The sequence below is a fragment of the Mesoplodon densirostris genome, chromosome 17 (genome assembly GCF_025265405.1).
Source record: "Mesoplodon densirostris isolate mMesDen1 chromosome 17, mMesDen1 primary haplotype, whole genome shotgun sequence".
Lineage (NCBI taxonomy): Eukaryota > Metazoa > Chordata > Mammalia > Artiodactyla > Ziphiidae > Mesoplodon > Mesoplodon densirostris.
Window position 1 is genome coordinate 29,210,934 of NC_082677.1, and position 18,306 is coordinate 29,229,239.

An 18,306-nucleotide genomic window follows, 5' to 3' on the forward strand; every position below is an offset into this window, starting at 1 on the left:
TGAGCAGAGGAGAAACCCTGGCTTTTACCTAACTCTGTCTCTAGCCACTCCATCTCCAGCCCCACATCTTACCAAGTTGATAGCTGTCAGCATACCCAGGGGGAAGATATGCCTTCTTTTCATGTAAGAGCCAGCTCTCACAACAAAGCCATTGGACACTTGCAGACTGTATCAAAATACTCCCACACAAAGACAACCCTTCAAGACTGGAATAGGTTAAGTGTTTCACCTTGTTTCATAAAAACAGAGAAAGTTAAGCAAAATGGGGAAACAGAAGAATTTGTTTCAAATGAAGAAAACAATAGGTCAATGATGAAATCAAGGAGGAAAAGAGAAAACACCTCAAGACAAATAAAAATAAAAACACAACTTTCCAAAATCTATGAGATACAGCAAAAGCAGTTCTAAGAGGGGACTTTATTACAATACAAGCCTACCTCAAGAAACGAGAAAAATCTCAATCAAACTAAACTACCATCTAGAGTAATTGGAAAAATAACAAACAAAGCCCAAGTCAGCAAAAGGAAGGCAAAAATAAAGATTAGAGAAGTAAATGAAATATAGCCCTGAAAAAAAAAAGAAAAGATCAATGAAACAAAGAGCTGTTTTATGAAAATACCTACAAAATTGTTATTACCCTGATACCAAAGCCCAACAATGATACTAAAAACAAAGCAACAACAACAACAACAACAACAACAATACAGGTCAATAGTTCTGATAAATAGCTATGCAAAAATCCTCAACAAAATATCAACAAACAAATCTCAACAATATATAAAAAGGATCATATGCCATGATCAAGTGGGATTTATTCCAATATTGTGAGGATGGTTCAATATCTGCAAATCAATCACTGTGATACACCACATTAATAAGGAAGAATAAATCACATGATTATTTCACTGGACACAGAAAAAAGCATTTGATAAAATTCAACATCCATTCATGATAAAAACTCTCAACAAAGTTAGTATAGAGGGAACATACCTCAACAAAATAAAGACCAATTATGACAAACCCACAGCTAACATCATACTCAATGTTGAAAAGCTGAAAGCTTTTCCTCTAAAATCAGGAACAAGACAAGGATGTTCCCCACAACACTTCTATTTAACATAGTATTGAAAGTTCTAGCTGCAGCAATCAGACAAGAAAAATAAATAAAAGGCATCCAAATTGGAAGAGAAGAAGTAAAACAGTCACTATTTGCAGATGACATGATACTATGTATAGACAACCCTAAAGTCTCCACCAAAAACTATTAGGACTAATAAATGAATTTAGTAAAGTTGCAGAATATAAGGTTAATATAAGGAAGTCTCTTGTATTTCAATATGGTAATAATGAACTATCAGAAAGAGAGAGCAAGAAAACAATCCCATTAAAATTGCATTGAAAAGAGTAAAATACCTACAAATAAACATAACCAAGAAAGTGAAAGACCTATACTCTGAAATCTATAAAACATTGATGAAGAAAGTTGAAGAGGATTCAAAGAAATCTAAAGATATCCCATATTCATGGGTTGGAAGAATTAATAACATTAAAATGTCCATAATATCCAAAGCAATCTACACTTTTAATGCAATACTTATCAAAATATCCATGACAGTTTTCACAGAATAGGACAAATAATCCTGAAATTTATATGGAACTACACAAGACCTGATAAGCCAAAACAATCTTGAGAAAAAATAACAAAGCTGGAGATATCATGTCCCTGACTTCAGAATGAACTATAAAACTACAGTAGATCAATGGAACAGAATAGATAACCCAGAAATAAACACATGCACTTATGTCAATTAATATATGACAAAGGAAGCAAGAATATACAATGGAGAAAATACAGTCTCTTCAACAAGTAGAGCTGGAAATATTTGATAGCTACACAGAAAAAATGAAATTAGAACATTTTCTCACACCATACAAAAAATTGAACTCAAAATGGATTAAGACTTAAATGCAAGACCAGAAATCATAAAACCCCTACAAGAAATCATAGGCAGAACATTATTTGACATAAATTGTAGCAATAATTTTTGGATCTGTCTCTTCCTATGGCAAAGGAAACAAAAGCAAAAAAAAAAAAAAGAAAATGGGACCTAGTTAAAGGTAAAATCTCTTACACAGAAAAGGAAACCATCAACAAAATGAAAAGACAAACTACGGAATGGGAGAAAATATTTGCAAATGATATGATGGATAGGGTTTAAAATCCAAAGTATATAAACAGCTCAGATAATTTAATAACAAAAATGGATATAAAACCTTAATAGAGATTTTTCCAAAGAAGTATACAGATGGTCAATAGGCACATGTAAAGATGTTCAACATCACTAATCATCAGCAAAATGCAAAGTAAAACCACAATGAGATATCATCTTACACATGTAAAATGGTATAATCAAATAGTCTACAAATAATAAATGTGGAGGTTATGGAGAAAAGAGAACCCTTGTACACTGTTGGTGGGAATGTAAACTGGTGCAACAACTATGGAAAACTGTATGGAGATTTCTCAAAAAGCTAAAACTACAACTACCATATGATTGGCAATTCTAGTTTGGGGTATATATCCAAAGAAAAGGAAAACACGAATTCAAAAAGATATATGTACCCCAATGCTTAGAGTATCATTATTTACAATAGCTAAGATATGGAAGAAACCTGAGTTTCCATCAACTGATGAATGTCAAAATTGAGCCTTAAGTTCTTAACATATAAACCTAACCTAATTTTATTAACAAAAAGCCTTACACTAGACATTACTTAAATCATTCAATCACTAAACCTTACATATAACACTAATCCATAAAATTGAATTTAATTCATATATTCTAAAATTTTCTCAGATGTCCATTTCAAAGTGTAAAATAAATTCTGAAAATGACTATACTACACAAAGCAATCTACAGATTTAACACAATACCTATCAAACTACCACTGGCATTTTTCACAGAACTAGAACAAAAAATTTCACAATTTGTATGGAAACACAAAAGACCCTGAATAGGCAAAGCAATCTTAATAAGAAAAACGGAGCTGGAGGAATCAGGCTTCCTGATGTCAGACTATACTACAAAGCTACAGTAATCAAGACAGTATGGTACTTGCACAAAAACAGAAATATAGATGAATGGAACAGGATAGAAAGCCCAGATATAAACCCATGAACATATGGTCACCTTATCTTGGATAAAGGAGACAAGAATATACAGTGGAGAAAAGACAGCCTCTTCAATAAGTGGTGCTGGGAAAACTGGACAGCTACATGTAAAAGAATGAAATTAGAACACTCCCTAACACCATACACAAAAATAAACTCAAAATGGATTAAAGACCTAAATGTAAGGTCAGAAACTATCAACCTCTTAAAGGAAAACATAGGGAGAACACTCTATGATATAAATCACAGCAAGAACCTTTTGGATCCACCTCCTAGAGAAATGGAAATAAAAAAAAAATAAACAAATGGGACCTAATGAAACTTAAAAGCTTTTGCACAGCAAAGGAAACCATAAACAAGATGAAAAGACACCCCTCAGAATGGGACAAACTATCTGCAAATGAAGTAAATGACAAAGGATTAATCTCCAAAATTTATAAGCAGCTCATGCAGCTCAATATCACCCCCCCCCAAAAAAAACAAAAACCCAATCCAAAAATGGGCAGACAACCTAAATAGACATTTCTCCAAAGAAAATATACAGATTGCCAGCAAACACATGAAAGAATGCTCAACATCATTAATCATTAGAGAAATACAAAGCAAAACTACAATGAGATATCATCTCACACTAGTCAGAATGGCCACCATCAAAAAATCTAGAAACAATAAATGCTGGAGAGGGTGTGGAGAACAGGGAACCCTCTTGCACTGTTAGTGGGAATGTAAATTGATACAGCCATTATAGAGAACAGTATGGAGGTAAATTAAAAAACTAAAAATAGAACTACCATATGAACCAGCAATCCTACTACTGGGTATATGCCCTAGGAAACCATAATTCAAATAGAGTCATGTACCAAAATGTTCATTGCAGCTCTATTTACAATAGCCAGGACATGGAAGCAACCTAAGTGTCCATCAACAGATGAATGGATAAAGAAGATGTGGCACATATATACAATGTAATATTACTCATCCATAAAAGAAACAAAACTGAGTTATTTGTGGTGATGTGGATGAACCTAGAGTCTGTCATACAGTGTGAAGTAAGTCAGAAAGAGAAAAACAAATACAGTATGCTAACACATATATATATGGAATCTAAAAAAAATGGTCATGAAGAACCTAGGGGCAAGATGGGAATAAAGACACAGACTTACTAGAGAATGGACCTGATGATACAGGAAGGGGGAAGGGTAAGCTGGGACAAAGTGAGAGAGTGGCATGGACATATATACACTACGAAACGTAAAATAGATAGCTAGTGAGAAGCAGCCCCATAGCACAGGGAGATCAGCTCGGTGCTTTGTGACCACCTAGAGGGGTGGGATAAGGAGGGTGGGAGGGAGGGAAACTCAAGATGGAAGAGATATGGACATATATGTATATGTCTAACTGATTCACTTTGTTATAAAGCAGAAACTAACACACCATTGTACAGCAATGTCCTGTACATTTTATTTATGTACTCCCATAAAAATGTAAAAAAAAAAAAAAAAAAAACTGAAAAAAATCATTGGTGTTTAAAACTTCCCAGACCATAGTAGTTGCTCAATATAATCATTCAAATGGTTAGACACATGTTATACCAAAGTTCTCACTGCTGGCAACATAAATACTAAACAAAGTATGTAATTACTACAGAATTCCTTGAACCAATCTTGTTTAAAAAGCTTAAAATTCCTTCAGAATTCAGGGATTTGTAAATCTGTGATTGCTCAGTTGAGCAAGTGCCATTCACATATTCATGGATTCATCTATCAGAAATTGGTGTAGATGTTTTTTGTCAATCAGTGGCCAATGAGGTGTGGGAGAGGAGGCATTAGTTATATTTATTCACAAAGTAATGCATTTTAGAGTGTATTTTATATTCAGATGATAATATTAAAGAAAATAATTATTCTACATTTGCACATCAAAATTTGATAACTGTTTCTGGCAAATCGAAGGTACATCATAAATATTTGGTACTGAATAAACATAAATACATAAATAAATAAACTGTAGATATGTGACATTTTCCTGCCTAATAATTTTATAAAGATAGCTTTCTTAAAAGTAGAACCATTTCTTGCTTATCCATTATTTAAATTTACAAAAATTATCTGATAACATGTAAACAGGAATAACATACTTGTATAGACATTACAAAGTTATTAAAAAATACTGCTACTCTATTTTTGTCATTGGTAGAATGTTACATTTGAATGCCTATTTCTCATGTCAGGGGACATATTAAAATAAGTTACATTTGATCATTTTGCAAAATGATTCAAGCACTGAATCCTTATGTTGTACACCTGAAACTAATATATATACTGTTATATGGGAATTATACCTCAATCAATCTGAAGAAAAATGAGAAAAATTTTTTTTGAAAATTGCATCTATATAACAGTAATGTGAAAAATCTCAGGAAGTAGTCATGCTTTTTAATCAATTAGAATATAGAGTGAATAGAATATGGAATGAATATCATGCAAGAATGAATTTCCTTAGAACCAGGTTAGTGTAATAAACCTGAATAGGTTAGGTATGAAGAACAACCGTTTTAGCCCTGGTTTCCTAGAGAGTGGGACCAGAGAAAGGATCTAAGTGTGAGGGTATTATTGGGGGAATATGATGCCCAAGAGCAACAGTATAGGACACAAGATTGCAAAGGAGGGAAAAAGGGAGAACCAATGCAAGGATAAGTTGGCCAGTGTTATGGGTAGTGAGCTACTCAAGAATTTGAGGATTTTTAAAAAATATCAGGTGTTTCTTATCACTTATCAGTTATATATGGGTGGGCAAGGAAACTCCTATAGTGCCCCAGACCACTGTGTTGTCCGAGAAATGTTGAGGGAGGAGGTGAGAAGCCGATGGTATAGGTCTGAGGAGAGGTTGTAACCTCTACACAGGTGGTTTCCACAGAGATGACTATAATGTAATAAAAAGCAGGAGGATCAGAGAGATTTTGAACTGCTGCTTAAGAGGGATGACAATAGCATCTCAAGAGAGATGATCATAAGCTCATTTACTTACTAACAACAAAGTTTAACAAGTACACAGACTGTTGATGGTTAATTATATGTGCCAACTTGACTGGGCTAAAGGGTACCCATGCAGCTGGTAAAACATTGTTATGAGAATGTTTCCAGAAGAGATTAGCATTTGAATAGGTAGACTGAGTAAAAATCACCCTTACCAATGCAGGTGGGCATCCTCCAATCACTTGAGGGCCTGGGTAAAACAAAATGGCAGAGGAAGAGCAAATTTGCCTTATGCTTGAACTAAGACATCCATCTTCTCCTGCCTCGGACATCAGTTCTCTTGGTTCTAGAGCTTCTGGCCTCAGACCAGGACTCTTACATCATTAGCCTGGTTCTTGGGCCTTTGGATTCAGATTGGGATTTACATCATTAACCCCCCACCTCACCCCTCATTCTCAGGCCTTTGGGTTTTGTACTGAAATAAACCACTGGTCCTATATTTTAAAGGGCATATCATGGTACTTCTCAGCCTCCATAATCATGTGAGCCAATCCTTCAAAATAAATCTCTTTCTATATATCTGTATATATTCTATTTATTCTGTTTCTCTTGAGAATGCTGACTAATACACAGACTTATCTCAAAACTAATGTTGCCCCTACATAAAAGTATTTTAAAAAATGTAAGCATTATATCAAATTCTGGTTGATAAATGCATACACTATTAAGACACAAACATGGGAAGTGTAAAAACTTATTTTTTCTTCAAAGTCATTCAAAGTGTCACCATCTCTGTTTCAATCATATAAATCCCCTTTATTAATGTTCTTTGCCATATTTATGTCAACATGAAGCATAGCATGTATCATATAATACAAATGTTTACAAAAATATCATTACAGTAATAATCTGAAGGTTTTAATAAGGCTGTGTAATATATTTTTCACAATTTAAAATATAGCTTAAAAGATAAGACTCATTTTCAAAAAGAAAATTGTAGTTCACGAGATGGAATAAGCTATGCATTCAAGTGATTATTAAAGTCAAGTTTAATCACATGTGTAAATATATACATATAATTTATTTGTTTTTATTGAGCTATAATTTACATACCAATTAATTTATCCATTCAAAGTATATAATTCAATGATTTTTACTATATACACATATATGTGCAATCATCACAAGAGTCAACTTTAGAACATTTTCATAATCACAAAAAGAAACCCCAAACTCTTTAACTACCATCCTCACCCCACACTCCACTCCTCACATATAGCTTATTAAACTGGACTATACCAAGTTGGATGACAAAATTGGTACATAATCAGTTCATTGTTTACAGAATTAAATAAGTAATGGAATTTTACTATCTTAGTCTGGGCTTCTTCTACATTTGAATATGGATTCATTCTCCTTTGAGTTCTCTGACCACATAATTTTTGACCAAAAAATTCTATGTCCAGGTTTGCAGTTCCTTTTTTCCTGTTGCACTCTACACAATGCAGAAAATTTATGACTATTTTAAATGTGGTTTATTTCATCTTCCTGATCTTGTTCTTGCTCTCATTTTTTTCTCCCACTCCTCCTCCTCCTTACTTTCTCCTTCTTCTTCAGAAATGTTTCATCCATAACAGTTTGCATCCTCAAAATCTCAAGGAATCAAATATTATTGCATAAATTTTACCTGTTAGTGTTCTAATTATGCAAAGGTAAATATGAGAAGAAATGGGCCAATCAAGGAAGAACCTGCTCTATGACATCTTTGGCAAGTAAACATCCAACCTGTGTGTAAAAGCCTCCACACAGGGGATATTTTTATGTCATATGGAAATTCATCCTGCTCAGAAACAACTCTAGTTGTTCCTTATGCTGTCATTGAAATATGTCTTATTAATTTCCAAAGATTATTTCTTATTATTCCTATTAGAATGCATACAATAGATATAAGCCTCCTCCATATTTTAACTATTTGAGTTTAACTGCTATTTCACTTTTTAAGTTTCCTTCATAAAGTCAAACATACACATTGCCTTCAATCATTCCTACGATGTACTCTCTAGATTTCTATCTCCCTAACCCTTTTGTACTTTATCATGTTCTTATTAAACTGTGACATCCAAATCTTAGGACAGTTATTTGCAGATTATCTATGGTCATTTTTTCCCCCTGAAATCAATAATTCTTCTCATGCAGTATCTTTCAGTGTGGCAATTTTGTCCCCCTGATAATGCACATTGAACCTACAGTCAACTAAATATCTTGGTATCTTTTAAAATATATGAGCAAAAACCAGTTCCATCACACACCATTCTCCACAGCTGGCATTTTATTTTTGGTTCAGAGCTCTTCACACATTATTCTCTCTCTCTCTCTCTCTCTCTCTCTCTCTCTCTCTCTCTCTCTCTCTCTCTCTCTCTCTCCCCTTTGCATATCCTTCACATTACAGAGGTAAGCTATTTATGTCCTTATCCAAGAAGCCTATAAATCAGTAGAAGAGGTCAGTGACCATGGCTCATCTTCAGAGAAAGGCTTTAGATTAAAATCAATTAATCTTTGACCATTCTAGTGCTATGAATATTCCCGTCCACAATATTCAGCTTAAATCATTCCTTTTTAAACGGGCATAATGAATTAATTTGGTTGTACAAAAAAAGTCAAATGAGCTTTATGGAAACAATATGATATATCTAATGTCACCGTGCAAAAAGTATATGAAGTTAGTTTCATCTAAATTAGTAATACTTGCCACTAACCTTCTAAATATTCAAAAGCCTGTACACTGTGGAATATAAGAACAGTGCCCTAAATCTACTACTCTCTTTCATCGTCTATTTTCTAGAGTGAAAATATTATCTTACCTATTATCATTTACCTCTCCTCTTCAGTTAAGATAAACTATAAATAAGCAGTAATTTGTACCCAGCTGAAAAATAGCATTATAAAAATGACCTGTTTTTCAATTCTGAAGCTCAATGATGGTAATTAAAACTTTTAAAATAATAATTCGGAAGTCACAAATGATATTTTTAAGTTTTACTCTTTGTTTTAGCTACAACAAATTTGTCTCATTGCCTCACAGATTATCCCACACCATTAACTCATTATGCACTTTTTATCTGTTTCTTCTTCATCTTGCTCGTGCTTCAGCACTGACCTGCCACTGTTGCCCTCCTTTTGATTTAAGCTCTTTCATGCTTTTGTTCCTCTTCCTACTTAAATCTAGCCACATACACACACACACACACACACACACACACACTCTATATATATATATATATATATATATATATATATATATATATATATATAACTTAAGTGGAAATCATAAATCCAGATTGTCCATTTCCCTCATATATATTCAATTACACTGTATCCTAAAAGATGTTACTTTTTGCATATTCCTATATGTAAAGAAAAATACAGGCTTATACAATTGATTAATTCTCAAAAAAAGATAGAAAATTATCTTAAATAACACTACTATATAAATAACACACACATAAGTTTTTCCAGAAGTCCTTTAGAAAATAAATTTTACTTTTCAACTCAGTTTGTTTGTTTTTTCTCATATTCCATGATTTTCCTTAAAAATCTTCATTTCGTTGCAACTAGAGACCCACAAATAATGTCTCTTTTCAATCTGCTCTCTGACAATATGTGGAAAAAGTTATATAATCACAACAGTTAATTAAATATTCAAGGTAATTTAACAAATGTTATAGTATATATGAAATTATAACAAATGAGGTACTAATGAGAGTCATATTAGCACAATTAATTCCATAATTAATTCCAAGAGAATTAATAACTATTATGACATTATTTTAAGGTTTCATTTTTATGCAATATGAAGATGGAAATTATTAGAAATTTTACTACATTTCTGTCAAAACGTTATAGTTAGCTAAAATCAGTATTCTTTCTTTTAGTTCATCTTAGTATTATTAATAATTTAAATCATTTTTTATTTATGTGAATAAAAATGGAACACCTAATCTGTTAACATTCATAGTTAATGTAGTTGTAAATTACAAAGCATTTTCTATTTTTCCTCTAATATCTTTTGAGCTATAATTATGGTGTTCTACTTTGTAAATCTTCTCATTTCCCTTAAACATTTTTTATGGTAATTTTGAAGAAAGGAAGTTTTAGAGACAAACTGATCATATTCATTCTTTCATTTATTCATCAATTTATGCACAAATATTTCTTAAATTCATGCTTTTCTGAGCCCATAACTAAGGCGGATAAAGAATATTTTGAGAAAGGCTTTTCTTTCAGTAAGTTAGCAATATCTTATTTAAAAGAACATTAACGCTGTAAGAAATATTGTGGTGTCTTACCATTTATGTCCCTATATTTCTTTTTGCTGACAACAGTCCTGATTTATGCCATTTCTCCTACTGTAAATCTGATTAGCACTCCTTTTACATTCATAATTGTCCTCCTTCGATGGAGCAATTACATGTTCAAGCTAGGTAAACCACAACCAAGACCAGAATCAAGAAGGTTGTGACTGGCAGGCATTATATATACTATTAAATAAAAATGTATCCACAGTTCAGATTTGATGACAATTTTTCTTAAATGATCTTATTTGCCCAGATATCTCCCATCCAACCAATATAATGACCAGGTAAACAGGTTTTTATCATAAATTTTTACCCAAGATTCCTAGAGAGAGGAAGCATTTCCTACTTTGATATGTCATCATGCTAGCTATCAGGTTCTCAAAAGGCAACTCATCTGAAGCCTTCTCAAATTTTAATAAGAAAAACCATTTTCTCTTATCTCCACATCCACACCAATGCTTGTTATCTCAGTCTTTCTGATGACAGCCATTCTAATAGGTATGACATGATATTGTGGCTTTGATTTGCATTCCCCTGATGATTAATGATGTTGAGCATCTTTCTTGAACCTGTTGGCTATTTGTATGTCATCTTTGAAAAAAAAAAGTCATTTACTTCCTCTGCTCATTTTAATTATTTTTTTATATTAAGTTGTATAAATTCTTTACATATTTTGGATATTAACCCCTTAGCAGAACATGGTTTGCAAATATTTTCTCCATTCCATAGCTTGCCTTTTCACTTTATTTTTTCTTTTGCTATGCAGAATATTTTTAGTTTGATGGAGTCCTACTTGTTTATTTTTCCTTGTGTTTCCTGTGTTTTTTGTGTTAAATTAAAAAAAAAAATCATTACCCCAAATGAATGTCAAGGAGCTTCTACCCTACATTTTCTTCTAGGAATTTCATGGTATCAAGTCTTGTGTTTAAGTCTCTAATTTTTATGAGTTGTGTAAGATAGGGGTCCAAATTCATTTTTCTGCATGTGTTTATCTTTTTTTTTCTCAACATCAATGGTAGAAAAGATTATCCCTATTGAATGTTATTTGACTCCTTTGTGAAATACTAGTTGACTGCGTATGTGGAGGCTTATTTCTGGGCTCTCTGTTCTGTTTCAAGGATGTATGTATTTGTTTTTAAAGCAGTAACACACTGTTATAATTACTATAGCTTTGTAATGTAGTTTGAAATCAGGAAGTGTGATGCCTCTGGTTTGGTCCTCTTTTTCACTATGGCTTTGGCTATTCAGGGTCTTTTGTGATTCCATAAAAAAATAAGGATTTCTTTTCTATTTCTAAGAAAAATTCCATTGGAATTTTTTTTTTTTTTTTGCTGTACTCGGGCCTCTCACTGCTGTGGCCTCTCCCGCTGCGGAGCACAGGCTCCGGACACACAGGCTCCGCGGCCATGGCTCGCGGGCCCAGCCGCTCCGTGGCATGTGGGATCCTCCGGGATCGGGGCATGAACCCGTGTCCCGTGCATCGGCAGGCGGACTCCCAACCATTGTGCCACCAGGGAAGCCCCTCCATTGGAATTTTGATACGGATTGCAGTGAATCTATAAATGGTTTTGGGTGGTATGGACATTTTAACAATATTCATTCTTTCAATCAATAAACATGCACTATCTTAGCATCTGTTTTCTTCCATTTATTTCATCAAAGTCTCATAGATTTTATTGTACGGCTCTTTCACTTCTTTGATCAAATTTTTTCCAAGTATTTTGGTTTTGATGCTATTGTGAAATAGTTATTTTTTTTAATTTCTTTTTCAGATGTTTTGTTGTGAGTGTATAGAAATGCAACTGATTTCTATATGTTAATTTTATATCTTTCATCTTTACTGAATTCATTGATTAGTTCCAAATTTTTGGTTGACTCATTAGAATTTTCTATATATAAGATCCTGTCATCTGTAAAAACAACAATTTTACTTCTTCCTTTCTGATTTGAATGTTTTATTTTTTTGTTTTGCCTAATTGCCCTAGCTAAACCTTCTAGTACTATATTAAATAAGAGTGGTGAGAGTGGTCACCCAAGTGTTGTTCCTGATCTTAAAGAAAAAGCTTTCAATTTTTCACCATTGAGTATGATATTAGCTGTGGGTTTGTCATACATGACCTTTATTATGTTAACATAGGTTTCCTCTGTACTAAGTTTTTTGAGGAATTTTATCATTAAAAAATGTTATATTTTGTCAAATGCTTTTCTTCATCTATTCAGATAATCATGTGATTTTTTATCTTTCATTCTATTAATGTGTTGTATCGCATTTACTAACTTATGTATGTTAGAACATCCTCACATCAGAGGGATTAATCCCACTAGAGATCATGGTATATAATACTTTAAATGTGTTGTTGAATTTTGTTTTGCTAATATTTTGTTGAGAATTTTTCATATATATTCATTAGGGATATTTATCTATACTTTTTCTTTTTTTCTTGTAGCATTCTTATCTGGCTTTGGTATCAGAGTAATGCTGGCCCTGTAAACTGAGTTTGAAAGTATTCCCTCTTTTTCAAATTTTTGGAAAAGTTTAAAAATGATTGGTGTTAATTCTTCTTTAAATGTTTGGTAGAATTCATCAGTAAAGTCATCTGGTCCTGGGGTTTTCTGTGTTGGAAGATTTTTGGTTACTAATTTAATCAGTTACTCATTATTGGCCTATTCATATTTTCAATTTCTTCCTGATACAGTCTTGGTAGGTTGTGTATTTCTAGGAATGTATCTGTTTTTTTCTAGGTTATCCAATTTGTTAGCATATAATTGTGCATAGTAGTCTCATGCATTTAACCACTATGGAAAACAGTATGGAGTTTCCTCAAAAAATTAAAATTAGAACAAACAGATGACCTAGTAATTCCACTTCTGGTATTTATCCAAAGCAAATGAAAATAGGATATCAAAGATTATATATATTCTCCCATGCTTATTGTAGCATTACTCACAATAACCAACAACTTAAGTGTCCATCAACAGATGAATAGATAATGAAGTTGTGAAATATATATATATATATATATATATATATATATATATATATATATATATATATTATCATATATTATTCCACTGTAAAGGAAATCTTGCCATTTGTGACAAGGATGAAACTTACAACATTATTCTAAGTGAGATAAGTCAGAGAAAGACAAATGCTGTATGATATCACTTATATGTGGAATCTGAAAAAGCTGAACTCATAAAAATAAAGAGCTCTATGGCAATTAAGGGGGTTGAAAAACAGGAGATATGTTGTTCAAGGACACAAGATTAGAACTAGTAGATAAATAATTTCTAGAGATCTAATGCACAGCATAGTAAATATAGATGACAATACTGTATTATACACTTCAAAGTTGCTAAGATACCAGATCTTATTTTTCCCATCACTAAAAAAGAAATGATAATTACGTGACATGATAGAGGTTTTAGTATATTGCAATATGTAACTATCAAATCAACATATTGTACACATTAAACTTACACAATGTCACATGTCAATTATATTTCAATAAAAATAAATTCAAAAGCAAGAAAAATGTTTATTTGGGGATTGTCAGCACAGGCTTTATGGATACAAATAAGTACATATTCATGGGTATATTATGTACATATACTATATAGAGATAATATTTTTGATAATACAGTTATTTATATCTACTTTAGAAAATATATTAAATACATAAGAATCACCAAAGAAAATGAAGATCACTCTTTTACTAGTGATTATAACTCTAAATATTTATATCGTATATTTCAAACAATATGTTAACATAAATAGAACAAATATGTTCTGCATTCTAAAGAAGCACACAATATAATTTTTGATAGCTATATGTTTTCTTCAAAGTATACAAAAATATTTAACATATTGTTTATTGTCTGGCACTTGCTTCTTTAAATCAAACTGTCAGTGGACAAACTGTGTACATATATATTTGCACTTATATCTAAATAAATTTTGAGATAAAACCTAAAAGTTTAGTATATGTAATTTTATGAATAGTTCTGAAAATTTTAGATTCATATATTACCCTCTAGTGAAATTAAAGCATAGACAGTTTCATGAATTAACATATCGTGAAGTTAAAGCAGTTAACTTTGACACTAATAGTCTGTCGTATTTATTTATTTATTTATTTATTTATTTTTGGCACCTTGGCAATTAGAATTATCAATTAGAATTTTTTTGTAATTAATGGATACACCAATTTTAATTGTATATATAATTAATTGGTATTATTGGTCTTCATTACTAGAAATTCTCAAAGAATTATTTCCTTTAGCATAACTTGATCCAATAGATACAAATTTTCAGCAAATTCTGGTTTTCATTCCTTGGTCTAATCTGCCTTCTTTGGTTGGTGTTCTACCAAATTCAGTTACTTATTTTTCCCAAATGACTACAGATTCATATGTATGTTTATTAGGGAGAGAATCTTTTTTCTGAGTATTTCTAACTTTACCCAGAAGGAAGGAATACATAAGGTGCCTCAACTTGTTTTATGTGTTCAACTTCCATAGCTGTAGCAGACATTACTTACTACAATACAGATTACACAAATGAAGAGTTTAAGCTCATGGGAAGGAGAAAAGAAGAAAAGTAACCTGAAGGAAAGTAACCTGAAAAGACAAACAGAATGTGTGTTGTGTTTATTCATTTGATAAGCAAAAATTTTTCAATTTAATTTATATATATATTTATGTATTCCTATGGTCTTCAGTAACTTCTTATTTTTAGTTTTTAATTGTATATCCCTCCCTAGGTGTGAGATTAAAAGCAAAGTTTATATTAATTAGGGAAAATTCTGGTTGCATGGGAGGGTGATGTTTTCAGAGACATATATATTTGTTGCTCATGGTTATGGTGTATTATACATTATTTTACAAAATAAAATATAAAATAAATCAATTATGACAGTTTTCATCAATTTTAATTTCTATTTTTCTTCAGTATATATAGTAGCTGAGCAATAAGAGAGGATGTTTTAATCTGGCAAATAGCATAAATGTTTTCAAAAGATACTTAACATCATGCTTTTTTTTCTATTATACATAAATAGACAATAAATGCCATTCTTAGGTTAATAAGATTCAAATGTAAATTAAACTATAATGTACATATTTCCAAAACAGAACAAAACTAAAGAGAAACAGAACTACATATAAAAGATGGTTTGGAGAGAGATTAATGCTAAAAACAGCAACATAAAAACAGAAAACATAAGAAAATCCAATAATTCAGCTATTATAATGTCAAAATAATTAATTTTTCTTATTAATGATATTCTTTTGATAGTATAAAATAATAAAAATACAACTTTATCTTAATTTAAAACAATCGTTAAATAGAATAATATGGAAAATGTAACAATGGTCATATATACTTACAAACATATTGGTCAATGAAAGCCAGAAACTAGAATTCTATCACCATTGATTAATTAACTGATATATTTCTTACATTAATGAGCTTATATCCTTGAATAAGATAATCCAAATAAACTAATGGAAAACAAAGGCAGCTCCATAAAAGCAGAGACCCAGCTCCTTCAAAATAAACTTAAGTTCATCTTTTTAAATATCCAACCTTTTGTCGTTTAACCCTAGTTCATGTGCCTGATGAACAGTGAGGCCAAACAAACCAAAATCCCAGAGTTTGGAGCAGAAAAATGTTTACTGCCAGGGTCAAGCCAGGAGGAGAGATGGCTCATGCTCAGAAAACCCAAACTCCCCGATGGGTTTCAGGGGAAAGTTTGAGTTTTTTAAAGGCAAATTTGGCAGGTGAGTTTCAGTTGTGTAATATTCTTCAGATTGGTTGGTGTTGAGGTAACAGGGTTGTGTTCCAGAAATCTCAGTCATCACTCTTCTGGTTCTGACCAGTCTGAGGTACATGCTTATGCTCACCCTGAAGTTACCATCCTCCACCTAGGTGGGGGCCTTAGTCTCTGTAGAAGAACTCAGAAGTATGTATCAGATTTTATGTATATCCCTAGAGTAGGATCCAGGAACACTGCCCCATCACTTCAGTATTGTGCCTTGACTGTTTTTCCTTTGTTTCTGCATTCCCTTATTCCCCTAATTAGTAACTATTTGAATCTGCTATTTGTAACTGGAGGAAGGTTTAGGAGGCTGAAGGCTTTTTCTTACAAACAAGAAGCAGTGGACATGGAAAGGCTTTTGTAATTGGGAGGGTTCCATAGAGTCCTGCTCAGTTTCACTTTGGGATCAAACACAATCTTAATCTATCCCCAAGAATGACAACCTAGGATTCTTTGCTTGTTAAGATCCCACATGCCATGGAGAAACTAAGCCTGTGTGCCACAACTACTGAGCCTACGCTCTAGAGCCCACGACCCACGAGCCACAACTACTGAGCCCATGTGCCACGACTTCTGATGCCCGTGCGCCTAGAGCCGGTGCTCGGCAACAAGAGAAGCCACTGCAATGAGAAGCCCGTGCACTGCAACGAAGAGTAGCCCCGCTTGCCGCAACCAGAGAAAGCCCATGCGCAGCAACGAAGACCCAACGCAGCCAACATTTTTTTAAATAAATAAATTTATATATAAAAAAAAGAAAAGAAAAGATAGCTAGATGATACTGATGGATAGCCAGATTTGGAAATAATTATTATATATTAGTATTTGAAATTACTTATTTAACAGGGGAAAACAGAGTAAATTGAGCTGGAGGTTAGCATAATAATGACAACTACAATAACGTCAAGTGAGTCCTTACCAAGTTATAGGCATAAACCTAAGTGCTTTATATGGATAAATCTTATTCAATCCCTAACGTACTATATGTATATATATATATATATATATATATATATATATATATATATATACTTTCACATTAAAAAGTTATTGGCAATGGAATGATTATAAATGCTGGAAACAAGAAAGTTTATCTCTAATGACCAAATGGACCCTATCAGATCAAACAGAGTCATGTGATTTGAAAATCTGGAAACAACATTCTCTTGACATAATTAAAAGGGACCCAAATACTATATCCTAAAATAATTAGTAAAAGGCTAAGAAAAATAAAGTGCTAAATAAAAATATTCTTCACAAATAATTTATATGACCTTTTATTTAGCATTCATAGGTTCTTTGTTTTAAAGTTTGAACATATTTTATGCAAATATAATTTATCTTATATGATTAGCCTCTTGCCATAGGCAAAATTATAAACGAAATGTTGCAGTTAAAAGGGCAACATGAAAAAAATAAAGCACTGTAGGTATAATTATATTTGGAAAATACTGACCCGATAATAAACACATTTTCTAAATATTTCTAATTCACAGGAATACACATGATATTGCTGTTGTTAGAATATAGAAACAGTTATGACCATTTTTTTGTAGTTATAGTCCACTCTAAAGTTCACATGGGTTATCATAAACTCTAAATCTGTTCTACACACACACACATGCAAAACTTTATTTTTTGCTTTACAGAGGGAGCTGACTTAAGGTTGGCTTCTAACTTATTCTCTTTCACTGAAAGTCTAACTTCTTTACTGGGTAGAGGTTAGAGAAATGGGTGGCAGAAATTTAATCAGGAAAAAAAATGTGTCAGGGATCTGGAATGAAGACAATCATCTTTCATGATGTGGACTCCTCTCCCAAGTTAAGGGGTCACACTTCGTTGTTGAATGGTTGCCCAAACTTAGTTGAGGCTCACCTAGTCAGGTTTAAGCTCTCTTGTGGTCTTTAATGTTGGACTATTTGTATTGTTTAATCTAATTAATGGGGATATTTTGTAATCTTGAGAAGGTTAAGTAATTGCCAGAA